This window comes from Suncus etruscus, chromosome 18 (assembly GCF_024139225.1).
Source record: "Suncus etruscus isolate mSunEtr1 chromosome 18, mSunEtr1.pri.cur, whole genome shotgun sequence".
NCBI classification, from domain to species: Eukaryota; Metazoa; Chordata; class Mammalia; order Eulipotyphla; family Soricidae; genus Suncus; species Suncus etruscus.
The window spans coordinates 13,635,114-13,650,926 of NC_064865.1; positions in this window are offsets into that span (position 1 = coordinate 13,635,114).

Below are 15,813 nucleotides of genomic sequence, written 5' to 3' on the forward strand. Positions count from 1 at the left end.
ATGTGGGACACCGTGGGATAGAATGGTGGCCTATCCTCGGTCAGCTGCATACAAGGCAAATGCCCTTCCAGTGAGCCCCCGCTCTGGCCCCACATATATTTTTAATTTTATTATAGGCAGAATGATTTAAAAACTGTTGGCAGTAAGATTTTATAATTGAAATATTCTAGTATCACACCCTCCACACAGGAGTTCACTTTACTTCATCATTGGAGTGGTAATTCACCACCACCCATGGTATATATATATTGTGTATATTATAAAATATATAGTTTTTAAGTAACTACATGCAAATGTTATTTTGTTTGTGTTTTATTTTGTACTTATGTCCAATAATGCTCACAGAGAGCCTCCAATTTTGTCTATGACAGGGATAATGCAGTGCTATGATTAAAAACCTGGATGACAAATGTTATTTTAATTCTTTATTGTGTTCCCTATTGCATTGAATTTTTTATTTTACATTATTCATTTTTAAGCTTTATTGTGTACACTACAGCTTCCATATACAATGGAAAATTAGAAAATCTATAGCCTAAGCGATAGCACAGAATGTAGGGTGTTTCCCTTGCTTGTCCTACCTAGACTTGATCCTCAGCATCCCATGTAGTCTATTGAGCCTGCCAGAGGAAATTTCTAAATGCAAACCAAGGAGTAACCCCTAATAGCTGCTGAGTGTGTCACTCTCCACAAAAAGTAAAACCCAATGTCACCATTTCTCCTCTAGTCACCTTGTTGTCAATTTAAGAAATGAAAACAAAAGTGCTGTTGTTCTTATGCTATAGGAGAAAGAAAATCAGCAATGCAATTCCAAGGAGCATAAAAAGAAAAACTAATGACATCTTAGTTATGGATAAAAAAAAGTAAATGGGACTGGAGTGATCCCAAACCAGTTAGGTCATTTGCCTTGCACACAGCTAACCTGGGTTGGGTGTCTGGCTTCCATATGGTACCCTGAGTTTGCCAGAAGTGAGCTCTGCGTGCAGAGAAGTTCCAGAACATTGCCAGATGTGGCTCAAATAAACAAAAATAATAATATTACAAAATACAAGTAGTTAAAATTGTGTGGTAGTAGAGTAAAAGTAAAGTTACCCCTTAATATATTTGTGACATGAAAACCATGATACTATAATGAAAATACTTTCACTGGAGTTTTGAAAACTGAATAGTCTCATACAGAGGAATAACTCATAATTATTTTCCAACCCTTTAAATTTAAAAAAATGTATGTAAAATCTGAAGACACGAATTAGATAATGGTATATAAAAATTCTTTTTACACTTAAGCATTTCCAACAGAAGTTCACTAAATAATTTTTCTACTTTTACCAGTTCACAGGTTTAAAGGATTAAAAATCATTGATATAAAAGCATTACATTCAGAAGTATAGAAACAACATCTAATTAAAAACTAGACTTATCTGTTCAAGGATACACCATTGTGATGCCAATATGAAGTAATATTTAACTGGAAATAAAGTGGATACAAAACTGTTTCAGCAAAACAGATAGTTAGGTGCATTGTGAGTGATGGTGTCATTAGAAAAGCATGTCTCCTTTTAGCCTATATGAGAAATGTATTTCCTTCTGAATATATTCCAACTGTTTTCGTCAGCTATGTCATCACTGTTATGCTTGGTGGAAAGTCATATACTCTTGAACATTTTCACGCTGTAGGACAAGAAGATTATGGCAGAGTCAAACCACTGAGTTACGTAAAAACAGGAGTTCATCTAATCTGTTATTCAGCTGCCTCACCATCTTCATTTCACATGTTTGTCTGATATAACTCAACACTATCATTAGACTCTGTTTTTGTTTGCTTGATTCCAAATCTACTCCTAGTTCTTTCACGCAGGAATCACTCCTGGCAAGTATGAAGGAACTGTATTGTGTGGCAGGGATCAAACTCAAGTTGGCTGTCTGCAAAGCAATTTTTTCAACTGTTCTGGCCCAGAGGACTCCTTTTTTCTTTAGTTAGAAAAAGAGATTGCTCACTTAGAAGAAAGTTCACAATACTCATTAACTTGAATATCTCAAATGAAACAAAATAGCCATGCTATGTTAACTTGGTATGGCTTAAAACTCAGGATTGGCATGATCCATCAGGCTTTTCATAATGCTCAGGGTCATCTGTTTAATATGTTCAAAAATAAAAACAGGCACGATTATGATAGTAACTATAGTCCCAGTGGTTGACAGTATGTCAGCAATTTTAGAGTCCTTCAGCCCAATGACATTTTGTCCATTGATTTCACAAATACTAAAATCTGTGAGAAGTTCTACAGTTTCTAGCTGCAGAACTGTCTTTCACTATGGATATTATTTGCCTGTCTTTAAAGATAAAACCAACATGTTCAATACTGCTAGGGGTGATTTCTGATTGTAGAGCCAGGATTAATCCCTGACTGCCCCTGAGTGTAGTCCAGAAACCAATCAATCTATCAACCAAAAATAAATAAAGTTTTAAAAATATTGGGGGCTGGAGAGATAGCATGGAGGTAAGGCATTTGTCTTGCAATCAGAAGGTCAGTGGTTCGAATCTCGACATCCCATATGGTCCCCTGAGCCTGCCAGGAGCGGTTTCTGAGCATAGAGCCAGGAGTAACCCTTGAGCACTACTAGGTGTGACCCAAAAAACAAAAACAAAAACAAAAAATATATATATAATAATTAGAAATATCAATAATTTTATTTACAAATTGATTAATTCATTAATACTTGCTTTGCAATATATTGTCTCCTCGGGCTACAAACCTTAAATGAAATTTCTGATGTTGACAGGATTGCAGTCAGAAAGAAACCTTTTTTAATTCTTATGGGGAATGCCATCCAGAAACTTCTATGGAAAACAATTTTAAAGTTACTCTAAAAATTAAAAATAGAAAGACACAGAATGGTCTCACTTGTCTATGGGTTTTAAGAAAAATGAAATACATTCTTGCAATAATAATTTTCAGACACAAAAGAGAGAAGGGCTGGAAGTTACAGCTCACCTCATGAAGCTCACCACAAACAGGGATGACTCTAGTTAGAGAAATAACTACATTGTGAACTATCCTAATAATGAGAATGTATGAGGGAAATAGAAAGCCTGTCTAGAGTACAGGCGGGGGTTGGGTGGGGAGCAGGGAGACTTGGGACATTGGTGATGGGAATGTTGCACTGGTAATGGGTGGTGTTCTTTACATGACTGGAACCAACACACAATCACGTATGTAATCAAGGTGTTTAAATAAAACAAAAATTTTAATTAAATTAAAAAACAAGAATAGTGTTCCTTAAAGATCCAGTGAGACCTTTTATTTTTATTATCTTGAGAGATTTATGGGGTCATACTTGGTGGAGCATGGGGTTAATTTTGGCTCTGTGCTCAAGATCACTCATATTGGGCTCAGTGGACTAAATAAGATGCTAAGTATTGAAGCAGGTTGGCTGTTTGCAAGCTTAGCACCTTATTATTATACTATCTCTCAGGCTCCAAGACCACTTGTTGACATTTATTCAATATATTAAAACATTAATTTGGAAGAATATATGCAGACCTATCTTTATTCAAACACAGTCCATTAGCCAGAATATGAAAATAACACATATATCTGAATACAAATAAATTCATTAGAAGTCTTGTTATATACATGTGATGAAATTCTACACCATTTTATTACTCTGAAGTAAGAAAAATGAAATCATGTACTTTGCTGCTACATGAATGGACCTAGAGAATATTATGCTGAGTGAAGTCAGTTACAAGAAAACAAGCAGATACAGAATAATCTCTCATATATGGGGAGTAATAATATTAAGGGAATAACAAATTGTCAAAGTCCACAGCTAAAAAATTTGTCCATAGAACTAGTTTACCTTTAGGAGCTAGAGCATTCCTTTAAACACTGGTAGAGGGAAGTGGGCATTCAGGTGGTGGGTGTGATGTTGAAAGATTACATGCATAAAATTATTACTGATAACACTGTAAAACATATCACTTTAATTAAAACAGGATGGAGGGAGCAATAGTACAGCAGGTAGGAAGTTTATCTTGCTTCTAGCTGACCTGAGTTTAATCCCCAGCATTCCAGGTTGTCCTCTGAGACTACCCATATTTCCTTTGTATGTTTAATATCTCCTTAGTAATACCTCTTAGTGTGTTTATTCCCAAATGTAAAGGAGTTGTCTCCATCCTTTTTTAATTACTTTTTAAAATTTATTTTATTTATATCTCTTAGTGTGTTTATTCCCAAATGTAAAGGAGTCGTCTCCATCCTTTTTTATTTACTTTTAAAATTTTATTTTATTTATACCTCTTAGTGTGTTTATTCCCAAATGTAAAGGAGTTGATTCCATCCTTTTTAATTACTTTTTAAAATTTATTTTATTTATTTTATAATATATATTATATTTTATATAATTACAATTATTTAATTTATATTTTTATAATTATATATTATATATATTTTTTACTTTAACTTCACCTGTTTTGGTTCTGCTTGGTACCCTGAGTAGTTTATAGGCACAGAGCCAGGAGTATTTCCTGAGCACCAATAGGTATGACCAAAAACAAAACAAGACAAAAAAATACAGGAGGGAATATGTGAGGACACGAGTGAAATGAAAGATGTGCTGTCATTAAGGATTGGATAAAATATCATAGCAAAATTGACCATCTAACTAAAAAATTATTAAAATACACTGAAATCTATTTATTAGCATTGTTAATGACATAGAGAAAACAGCTGAAATCTATTACCACAAAAGTGTTAATCAAGCCAAAGAATCCTGAGAAAAATAAAATGATCCATGACTACATAGTATAAATTTTTATCTTATAAAATTATAGTAATAAAGTATTATAGTGCTGAAATAAATATAGACATATGTGGATGGAGCATAGTTGAACCCTGAAATAAATTGTCACAAATAGATTTAATTTACCACAAAGGAGACAAAAGTATGAGTAATTGTTTTTCAAGTCCAGTCTTGGGACCAAAGAACCACAAGCAAAATAATTAAATAGGCTCACTTTTTCACATCATGCAGAAATGTTTATTTATCATTAATTAAAGATATGGTTGTTGTATGTAACCATAAAACATATTTAAGGAAAGAGGAAAAACACTACATAATATTAGGACTAGTGATGTCTTCAGCAAGTCATCTCTAAAGGCAAGAGTAACAAAACATAATAAAATGGAAATACATCAAACTTTTAAATCTTCAATACAGCGATAAAAATTATCATTCAAATCAAAAGACCAGAACCAGAGAGGGAGTACAGAAGGTAAAGCATTTGTCTTGCTTTAATTGATCAGGGTTTGATTGCAGGCATTGCATATGGTTCCCACAACCCTGCCCAGAGAGCAAAGCCAGAAGGAAGTCCTAAGCAAGCTTCGGAGACCTTAAAACCAAACCAAACTAAGACAAAAAAGAAGGAAATCCTACTAAATCAGAGAAAATATTTACCCATTATAATCAGAAACTATTAGGTGTATAGAAGAAAATGTAGGCAAAACACTCCATGATACTGAAGCTAAGGACATCTTCAAGGAGGAAACATCACTGTCCAATTAAGCAAAAACAGAGATAAACAAATGAGACTACATTGAATTCAGAAGCTTCTGCACTGCAAAGGCAACATCAACTAAGGTAAAAAGATCACCCACAGAATGGGAGAAAATATTCGCCCAATACCCATCAAATAAGGGGCTAATATTTAATATATATATACAAGGTACTGAAAGAACACAACAAGAAAAATTATATAATCCCATTAAAAATTGGGAGAAGAATTTAAAAGACATTTACTCAAGAAAGAAATACCGATGTCCAAGAGGCACATGAAAAAATGCTCACATCACTAATCATAAGTGAGATGCCAAACAAAACAAAAGCAAAGTATCATCTCATGTTACAGAGACAGGCACACATCAGAAAGAACAAGAACAACCAGTGCTGACATGGGTGTGGGGAGAAAGGAACTCTCATTCACTGCTGATGGAAATGCCGTCTACTCCAACCTTTCTGAAAAAGCAATATGGATATTCCTCAAAACACTGGAAATTGAGCTCCCAGATGATTCAGAATTACAACTGTTATAGATATATATTAGGAATACAAAAATACTCTCTGCATTTTTATTGCAGCACTATTTACACTTGTAAGAATCTGGAAACAACCCAACAACAGATGCATGGCTAAAGAAACAGTGGTACATCTACACAATGAACTTCTATGCAGCTCTAAGGAAAAATGAAGGCATAAAATTTGCTGATTATGGATGGACATGAGTGAAATCAAGCAGATGTAGAAAGAGACACACGGAATATTATACTCATCTTTGTGATTTAAGAAAAATAGAAGACAGTATGGTAATAATACCTAGAGGCAAGAAAGATAAGGACTGGATTGACCAGTCCATGATATCAGGCTTACCACAAATTGTGGTGAACGCAATTAGAAAAATGCCTGCACTAAAAACTACCGTGACCATGACCTAGTGAAGAAAGAAATAAAATGCCTGTCCCACAGAGAGGCAGGGAAGGGTTGCTTGAGGAGTGAAATGGGGAACACTGGTGAGGGGAAAGTTACACTGGAAAAGAGTGGTGAACATTCAATGACTGAAAATCAACTGGGAACACTTTTGTAACCACGGTGCTTAAATAAAATATTCTTATAAAAAGGGATTAATCTTCGAAGAACGGACAATGTCCATTCACCCCTGAATCATGGAAACCACCTATGGAATCAATTACGGTTGTCTATACCATCCCCAGGAAGAAAACCTCTATCAGGGAAGAACCTACTTATACCCTGACATCAACTTAGTCCAAGGAGGGCTCTTTTGACATGCAGACAATTTAACACCAGCAACAACCTGTTTTCAGGGCAGAGTTCTCCGCATTGTCCCCAAAAGGTGAAATGGAACCAGAAGATGCTCCACATCATCCTGACTTTGATGTAGATCTGTGTTGAGTAAATGTTGTAATATTGCTTTTGCCTGTCATCCCACCTGGATCTTCCAGGTGGGGGTGATTAAGGAAAGAAATAAATAGCTTGTTGGGGAGGCATAGGGAGCTCTTTTGCCAGAACTGTCTGCTTGTTCTTGACTTCAGAGCAATTCCTTGCTGATAGCAGGATAACGTCCTCTGGATAATTTCTGGTACTGGTAAGCCTAGGTAGATGGACAGCTGATGATAATCAAGGGAGACATTTTCAAGGGGATTCTCCTTCACTTTGTCAATATCCTCTTGCTTCATTCCCAGGCACAGAAGAATGTCTGAAACTTTGTCCCAAATGGAATTGAATTCTGACTCAGTGAGCCCATTCATCAAAATATCACTAAGGAGCATATCCCTGTATTTGCACAGCCTCAGGATGTCTGCAGACTTAGAGAGATCAGAAGATGGTGGTTCCATTTTCCATCCTTTTTTGGGTGCAGGGAATACATTCAAATATTTTATGAGATCTAGCAAGAGGTATAAGTCAAACTGTTTGGACTGCGGAAGCTCCTTGTTTGGGGGGTAAAGCAGATGCCATGTTCCACCCAAAGGGTGATTGGTCCAAAGATGGTTGTAGTAGGGTTCCAGCACATTCTTGTGTATATGAAGTTCTCTTTTCAAAAGAGGGGGTGGTAAAGCCTCATCAAATATTTGCCGGACAGTATCAGTACCAGAAATAATAATTATATGAAGCAGATGATAAAATAATTGTAATCAAGTTTGAAGATAGGCATTTCATCTTTTTCACTAAATTTTAAATCCATCTTCGGTTGCGTATTAGTATCAGACATTTTCTATATATACTACAGTGTCTTACATGTTACCAAAAGTCTGAGGTTTATGAAACATTTGTTCAGTTGTCCCTGGCTGTCAAGTCTGCAGATAAATGTACTTTACAGGAATGCCTTGTTGAATTTTTTAAAGAAGAAGATTTGAGCGATAATAATAGAATTCACTGTAATAATTGCAACACTAAAAGAGATTTTTCAAAGAAACATATTTATGGAAAATACCTCCCGTATTGATAATTCATTTGAAACATTTTGCTTTTGATGGAAAACAGATTAAAAAATTATACACTTATGTGGATTTTCGTTTGGAAGACCTCAATTTAGCAGAGTTCACTCAAGAAGATAATAACAAGATTGAAAAATATAATTTATCATCAGTATCAAATCATTTTGGTCAAGTTCATTATGGACATTGTACTTCATATTGTAAAATTGCCACAGAGCGGTATTGGATCAATTTTGATGATAAGAAGATCAAGAAAATCTCTATTGCATCAGTAAAATCTACAGCAGCATATATCTTGTTTTATATTTCTCAGAGATCTACTATGAATACTTAATGATCATTTCCTTTATTTGTCAATTATCATTGATGTTTTACTGGTCATTTTTTAGGTATAATTCCTTAATAGGAATGAATACGATGAATCCCCATTGTGGTTGTTTGTATGATGTATTTATGCCTTAATTTCAGTATTGTTTTTAGGTCACTATTAATTAGAAGATTTTGCAATATATTGATGTTACTTAAGACCTATATGAAAGAAAGATTCTTAATCATGTTAATGTTGCTTTATGATTGTGTATATATATGATATATGTTCATTTGGCAACTTTTGACTTTTCATTGTAACATCAGTGTTTTATTGCTCTCAACATAGATTTTGAGATGGAGGTATAATCATAGTTTTGATATAACCATAATTTTGGGTAGACTCTGTTCACAATGCTCATTATTGATAACTGATTATAATATATTTATTGTTTCATATTTGCATTATAGAATTTTATGGTCATGTTGTGCATTAAATTCTTGATCGTCTAGATTCACTCGACTTTGATTTAAAAAATTTTTTTCATTACTATAATTTTTTGTTATTTTGAAATAATCATTTAAACAGTTTTTTCATTATTGTATTTTCAAAGTGTTTTTTCTTTTTTCTTTTTGATTCAATTCAAATTTTTCTTTGGCTTTATTTTGATTCCTGTCTAATAGATATTTTTGGCAATTATAAGTGAGTGCTATTCCCATAATTTTGTATAGTATGTATTTGCATGTTTATCGGTTTTGTAAATTTTGTTTATGGTTTTCTTTTCCTGACACTTTATCCCTTAATTTATTATTTCTCATAATTCCCCTTTTCTTCCTAGTTCTTAACATTTTATTTGTAGGAATCTCATCACAATTGCAAGCCTCCTGATATCGAACTGAGGAATACATCATTAACTGTTCCAGTGCTGTGTCCTTTATCAAGTTACAACTCATCTTTCCTGATTCATCAAATGTTTTTGATTGGACTTTTAGGAGTTCTATACTCCTTATTTTTTGAGAGTAACTTTGAACCTGGTAAAATTTTTTAACTTATATATTTGTATTTTTATTATTAAAATCTTTTAAAGTATATTTAATTTATGATTAGTGTAATTAAATGTTTTAATTAATTGAAATTAATGTTTTTATTTGATAGTATTTAATATTTCATTAAAGTTTTGTAATTGTAATTATGTAGTGTTGTACTGTATATTATTATTGTATTGTATATTATTGTTTGCTAACAAAAAAGGGGGAATTGTTGAGTAATTGTTGTAATATTGCTTTTGCCTGTCATCCCACCTGGATCTTCCAGGTGGGGGTGATTAAGGAAAGAAATAAATAGCTTGTTGGGGAGGCATAGGGAGCTCTTTTGCCAGAACTGACTGCTTGTTCGGTTTGCTTTTTGGAGCTGGCTGCAACTGACAAAAGACTTTCTTTGCTGAACCTTTGGTCCCCTAATCTTTTGCATTCGTTGATTATTCACGTCGGATATTATTATCAAAGTCTCCCTCAAAAGGGGGGATGGAAGAATGGGATTCAATTTATCATTCTGGGAGTCATTCTTAGACTTGGAGACCATCAACAAGGGGTTTGATCTCCCCCTACAGATCTGCACAGAAAGCAGGATCTCTAACTAGAGAAACCTGACTGCAACAACCAAGATTGTGTGAAAATCCTTTACACCATGGGACCACAGAGAATGACTCAGGAATAGGACAACCTAGTATGCCTGCAGCCTGGAGTTGGTCGTATGCCAGAATACCTTAGAGGTAAGTTTTCCCTGTATTTAGGCCAAAGGTTTTTCCTTTCTATTTATTCCATATTTTTCTGGGCCCATAAAAACAACAACTGCCACACACACACACACACACACACCATTTTTACTGTACTTTTATCTCTTATCTTTAATAAAACAGAGCTTACTAAAACTTCTGCTATTGTTTTAATGAGTTCATTGGTGACACAATTATTTTCACAAATATACTTGCTACTGAATTTTTCATTTTTCTTCCATTTTTAATTTTTCTTTCTGTTTTTTAAATAACTTTGATGTTTCTAATCTTGAAACAAATGTATTGTGACCAGTTATTTCAAGTAGGTGATGCATTTTAAATAATATTAAATAATATTAAATTAAATTAAATTTAAATTAAAAAATAAAAAAAATGATTAATCTGGGACCAGAGCAATGGTACAAGTAGTAAGGCATCTGCTTTTCACAGGCTAGCCTAGGATGGGCCATGGTTCGATCCCTCTGGCGTCCCATATTGACCCACAAGCCAGGAGCAATTTCTGAGCCAGGAGTAGCCACTGAGCATCATTGGATGAGACCCAAAAACAAAACAAAAGAAAAAGATTAATCTGAGTGTCATGTCTAAGATATTAAAAGAACCCACAACAGATAATAAGGTCCAAGATATTATAAGAATCAAAAAATTCAATAAGAATAAAACAAAGCACCTCATCGATAATAGGTGAACAAGGTAAATTAACAAAGACACCTTACCAATGTAAAGGATAAACCTATATCCAACAGTTATATGTAAAGGATGCTCATTATTACTACTTGGTTTTCTGGAAGATAGTACTTCATCCATGCTAGGATGACCATTATTCAAAGACTGAGAAGGAACAAATGTAAGTGGGTTTTTGAAAAGGGAACCATCATAACCTGTTAGTGGAAATGCCAATTAGGTCAGCCTCTATGAAAAACAGAATCTGATTTCTCAAAATATAAATCCACTGTTTTTTAAAAACTGGTTTCTACAACATGTTTCTCAAGAAACAGATATATCATCTAATTCAGAAATGCCCTACTGAGTTTGTATCCAAAAAACACATAAAACACTAATTTGAAAAGATGTGAGTTAACTCATGTTCATTGAAGTTCTTTTTTTAAAAACAAAGTTAGAAACTGTGCAAGTGCCCATTTACAGAGGCATGGTTAATGAAGAGAGACTCTGGAATGCTTTCTGTTATAAGAAAAGATTGTCTTGTCTCTTGCTACAGAAGTTGGAACTGAAGAAGTTTATACTAACAAAATTAATCACAAGGAGAAAGGCAAATAAGTAATATCAAATAAAATTATGCCACTAGTGGTCAAGAGAGAAAAGAAGCAAAAACAAACAGGCCTTTATATTCTGAATGTATACCTGAAGTACACCCGGTGTGCTGTAGAGAGAAATAAATTAAGAGGATTTTTGAGGTTAAGAACTGAGCAGGAAGAAACTTGCTTGGTGCTGTAAATTGGATAGCCACTTGCAAAAAATTAAACTTAGACCCCCAGCTAACATCATGTACAAAGGTAAAATCCAAATGGATTAAAGACCTCGATATCAGCCCCAAAACCATAAGATATATAGAACAGCACATAGGCAAAACACTACAGGACATTACAGGCATCTTAAAGGAGGAAACTGCACTCTCCAAGCAAGTGAAAGCAGAGATTAACAGATGGGAATATATTAAGCTGAGAAGCTTCTGCACCTCAAAGGAAATAGTGCCCAGGATACAAGAGCCACCCACTGAGTGGGAGAAACTATTCACCCAATACCCATCAGATAAGGGGCTAATCTCCAAAATATACAAGGCACTGACAGAACTTTACAAGAAAAAAACATCTAACCCCATCAAAAAATGGGGAGAAGAAATGAACAGACACTTTGACAAAGAAGAAATACGCATGGCCAAAAGACACATGAAAAAATGTTCCACATCACTAATCATCAAGGAGATGCAAATCAAAACAACGATGAGATACCACCTCACACCCCAGAGAATGGCACACATCACAAAGAATGAGAATAAACAGTGTTGGCGGGGATGTGGAGAGAAAGGAACTCTTATCCACTGCTGGTGGGAATGCTGTCTAGTTCAACCTTTATGGAAAGCGATATGGAGATTCCTCCAAAAACTGGAAATCGAGCTCCCATACGATCCAGCTATACCACTCCTAGGAATATACCCTAGGAACACAAAAATACAATACAAAAACCCCTTCCTTACACCTATATTCATTGCAGCTCTATTTACCATAGCAAGACTCTGGAAACAACCAAGATGCCCTTCAACAGACGAATGGCTAAAGAAACTGTGGTACATATACACAATGGAATATTATGCAGCTGTCAGGAGAGATGAAGTCATGAAATTTTCCTATACATGGATGTACATGGAATCTATTATGCTGAGTGAAATAAGTCAGAGAGAGAGAGAAAAACGCAGAATGGTCTCACTCATCTATGGGTTTTAAGAAAAATGAAAGACACCCTTGTAATAATAATTTTCAGACACAAAAGAGAAAAGAGCTGGAAGTTCCAGCTCACCTCAGGAAACTCACCACAAAGAGTGATGAGTTTAGTTAGAGAAATAACTACATTTTGAACTGTCCTAATATTGAGAATGTATGAGGGAAATGTAGAGCCTGTTTAGGGTACAGGCGGGGGTTGGGTGGGGAGGAGGGAGATTTGGGACTTGGGTGATGGGAATGTTGCACTGGTGATGGGTGGTGTTCCTTTTATGACTGAAACCCAAACACAATCATGTATGTAATCAAGGTGTTTAAATAAAAAAAAATTAAAAAAAAAATCTAGGACTTCCATGTTAGCATTTAGTCATTCAATAGCTATCAATGGATCAACGACAACATTCTGTGGGTCAGTAGAGTATATTGTTTTCCCAGGTGATAAAAATTATCCTTATTGCTATTTCTTCTAATGCTGCCTTATTTAAATCACAATTTCCCTCCTAGTGAAATTTTCTATATGGACCTCAATTCAGTTGCTTTATTTTCTGCTTCCTGAAGTTGTGAAACTTACCAAGTGTAAGACAAATTGCAATGGATCTGTTGAGACACTTTCATAGGCCTCTGTTGACATAGCCTCCAGTACTCTTTTGTCATCCAAACTAAAGAAACAAAACATATAGATTTTATTTTCGTAAAAAACCAAGATGTCTTTAAGTGTAAAAACATAAAAAAGAAAGATTAGGACCATTATTTAAATGTAAAATATTAGAATATTTCTTCCCTGTATCTTTCACGATGATATCACACACAAAACCTATTGAGGCTTTGCATTTAACTTATTATGCTGTGAACATTTTTAATTCTAAATATGTATAATATTAACATTCTGTCTTTCTATTATCACAAGGCAATGATGTAATAACTTTAATCCCACAATGCATGTTTTATCTTTGCTATGTAACCAAAGTTTAGTTGAATTATGTCTAAATACTAGTTGTTTTTTCTGTCAACAAATGTAATCCCATTAATAGAAAGCAAAGTGCATATACTAAATATATTATTTAGAGACACTGTATAGAAAAGTCTATATTGGAAAAAAAGATGGAATGATTTACATATTTTTGTAAATAAAACAACTAATTTTCTCAAAACATTTCTCTTCAATTATCCTACTATATCCATAAAAGTTTAGAGATATTAAGACACTGATTCAGAATGATGCTTTTATCCTTACTCGTCTTTAAAGCAAAATATCACTATATATAGTTACTACAGGTTAAAATAATAATTTTCATAGGATTTCTTGAATAAGTAAAGAGGGAAGGAAGATCATAATAGAAGCTTGGGAAGCAGTCAGAAAATTAGAGATTGGAAGAAAAATATGTCAATCTTGCTGGCCAACTAGAAATACCTAAGTATTCAAGGATATTGATAAAGAATAAATTTGATCAATAAACTAGATCACAAGCTGTGCATTCCCCCTTCCATTTTATTTTAGTGATAATATTTATAATAAATAGAATGATAGCACAATGCATATATTGTTCCATACATACCACAAGAGTATCCCTCTACCAATTGCCCAGTTTTCCCTCACATTTCAGGTAAGCTCAGAGTAGACAGACACTTTTTCAGTGTATTAAAAAACAAAGATATATTGACTGGATTTAAATTTTAATAAGCACATATTACTAAGAGAAAATTCATTTGTTATACATAGCTATTAGCAATTGAGTCTTTAGATGCAGTGAAGAGATTATGCCTTAGCAGCAGGCTAAAGCAATATAGACTTTCCTATGAGAAATGTTCATTACTTAATTCACAGAAGTTAAGATTTAAGATACAGTGGAGACCTTAAGATTATTGTTATGCATTGCTATTCATCACACTACTCAATATAATAGCTAAGATCTGGAAGCATCCAAGATGTCCAATAATAGATGAGTGGATCATTGGTGCCGGAGTGGTGGCACAACGGTAGAGTGTTTTCTATACACGTGGCTAACCAAGGACGGACTGGGATTTAATCCCCGGGTGCCCCATATGGTCCCCCAAGCCAGGAGATACTTCTGAGCACATAGCAAAGAGTAACCCCTGAGCATCACCAGGTGTGGCCCAAAACACCAAAAAAAAAATGATGTGTGGATAATGATGATGCATATATAAATATTCAAATACTACATAGCCGTAAGGAATTTTGCTATCATGCAATTCACTGAAACTTGGATGAAACTGGAAAATATTAAGTTAAAGTAAGCCAGAAGAAGGGCAAGTACAGACTAATATCACTTGTTTGTGGTGTTTAGAATAACTGTGTGAGAAAATGTAGTGGTTTAAATGGGGGTTGTTGAGAACACTCTTGAGCCCCAAATATAGTGTGGAGAAAGAAATTGACTGGAGGACAAGAAAGACAAATGTGAAATAAGAGAAAGACAAATGTGAAATCATGGTGGACAAAGGCCAAGAGAACGCAGGTGTTTTGGTGATGTTGAGAAAGGACAGAACTAAATATGCAAGCCACAGAGTCAATGATAATGAAATCGTAAGACCCAATCTTTAACAACCAAATTTAAAAACTAGTCTGTTATGTTATCAGGCTACAGGGAAAGGAGGAGAATCATGGATAAATGCTGGCAATAGTGGTGGAGCGAGGTTGACACTGGTGGTGGGATAGGTACTGAAATATTATATGACTAAAACCCAACTCTGGAAAACTTTGTAAGGCACAATGCTTTAAATAAAAAAATTAAAAAATTTAGCAAAATGAACATGATTTTTCAATGTGTGTTATGAATTCAGAAAAGCAAAAACAAATTAGTTTTAAATATAATTGTTTGAATAATACAAAGAATATATACATTGAAAATTCTAGAGATGGCATTTTTTTTGAAAAAGTAAATAATCTACTCATAAAAATGTCTTATTTCAGCATTTTCCTCCTGCTTCATCCATGCATCTAGAGAAATGACCATGCTACTCAAGTTTTTGTTCTTTATGTAAACCACTTTTTTTCTGTTTAACATTAAATTTTTTTGTTTAAAATCCATATCCTTTAGATACTCTAAGTATAAGAATACATTCTTTCTTTTTAACTCCTATTTTCTTTGTTTTTATTTTTTTAGTTTTTTCTTTTTTAATGCATAACATTCAAATATACGTAGTACAATAAGAACTGGACAATTAGAGAAAATCTGTTTCTACATGATAGGAAATTTATTTTAATAATCAGGATGAATTTTTCCTCTG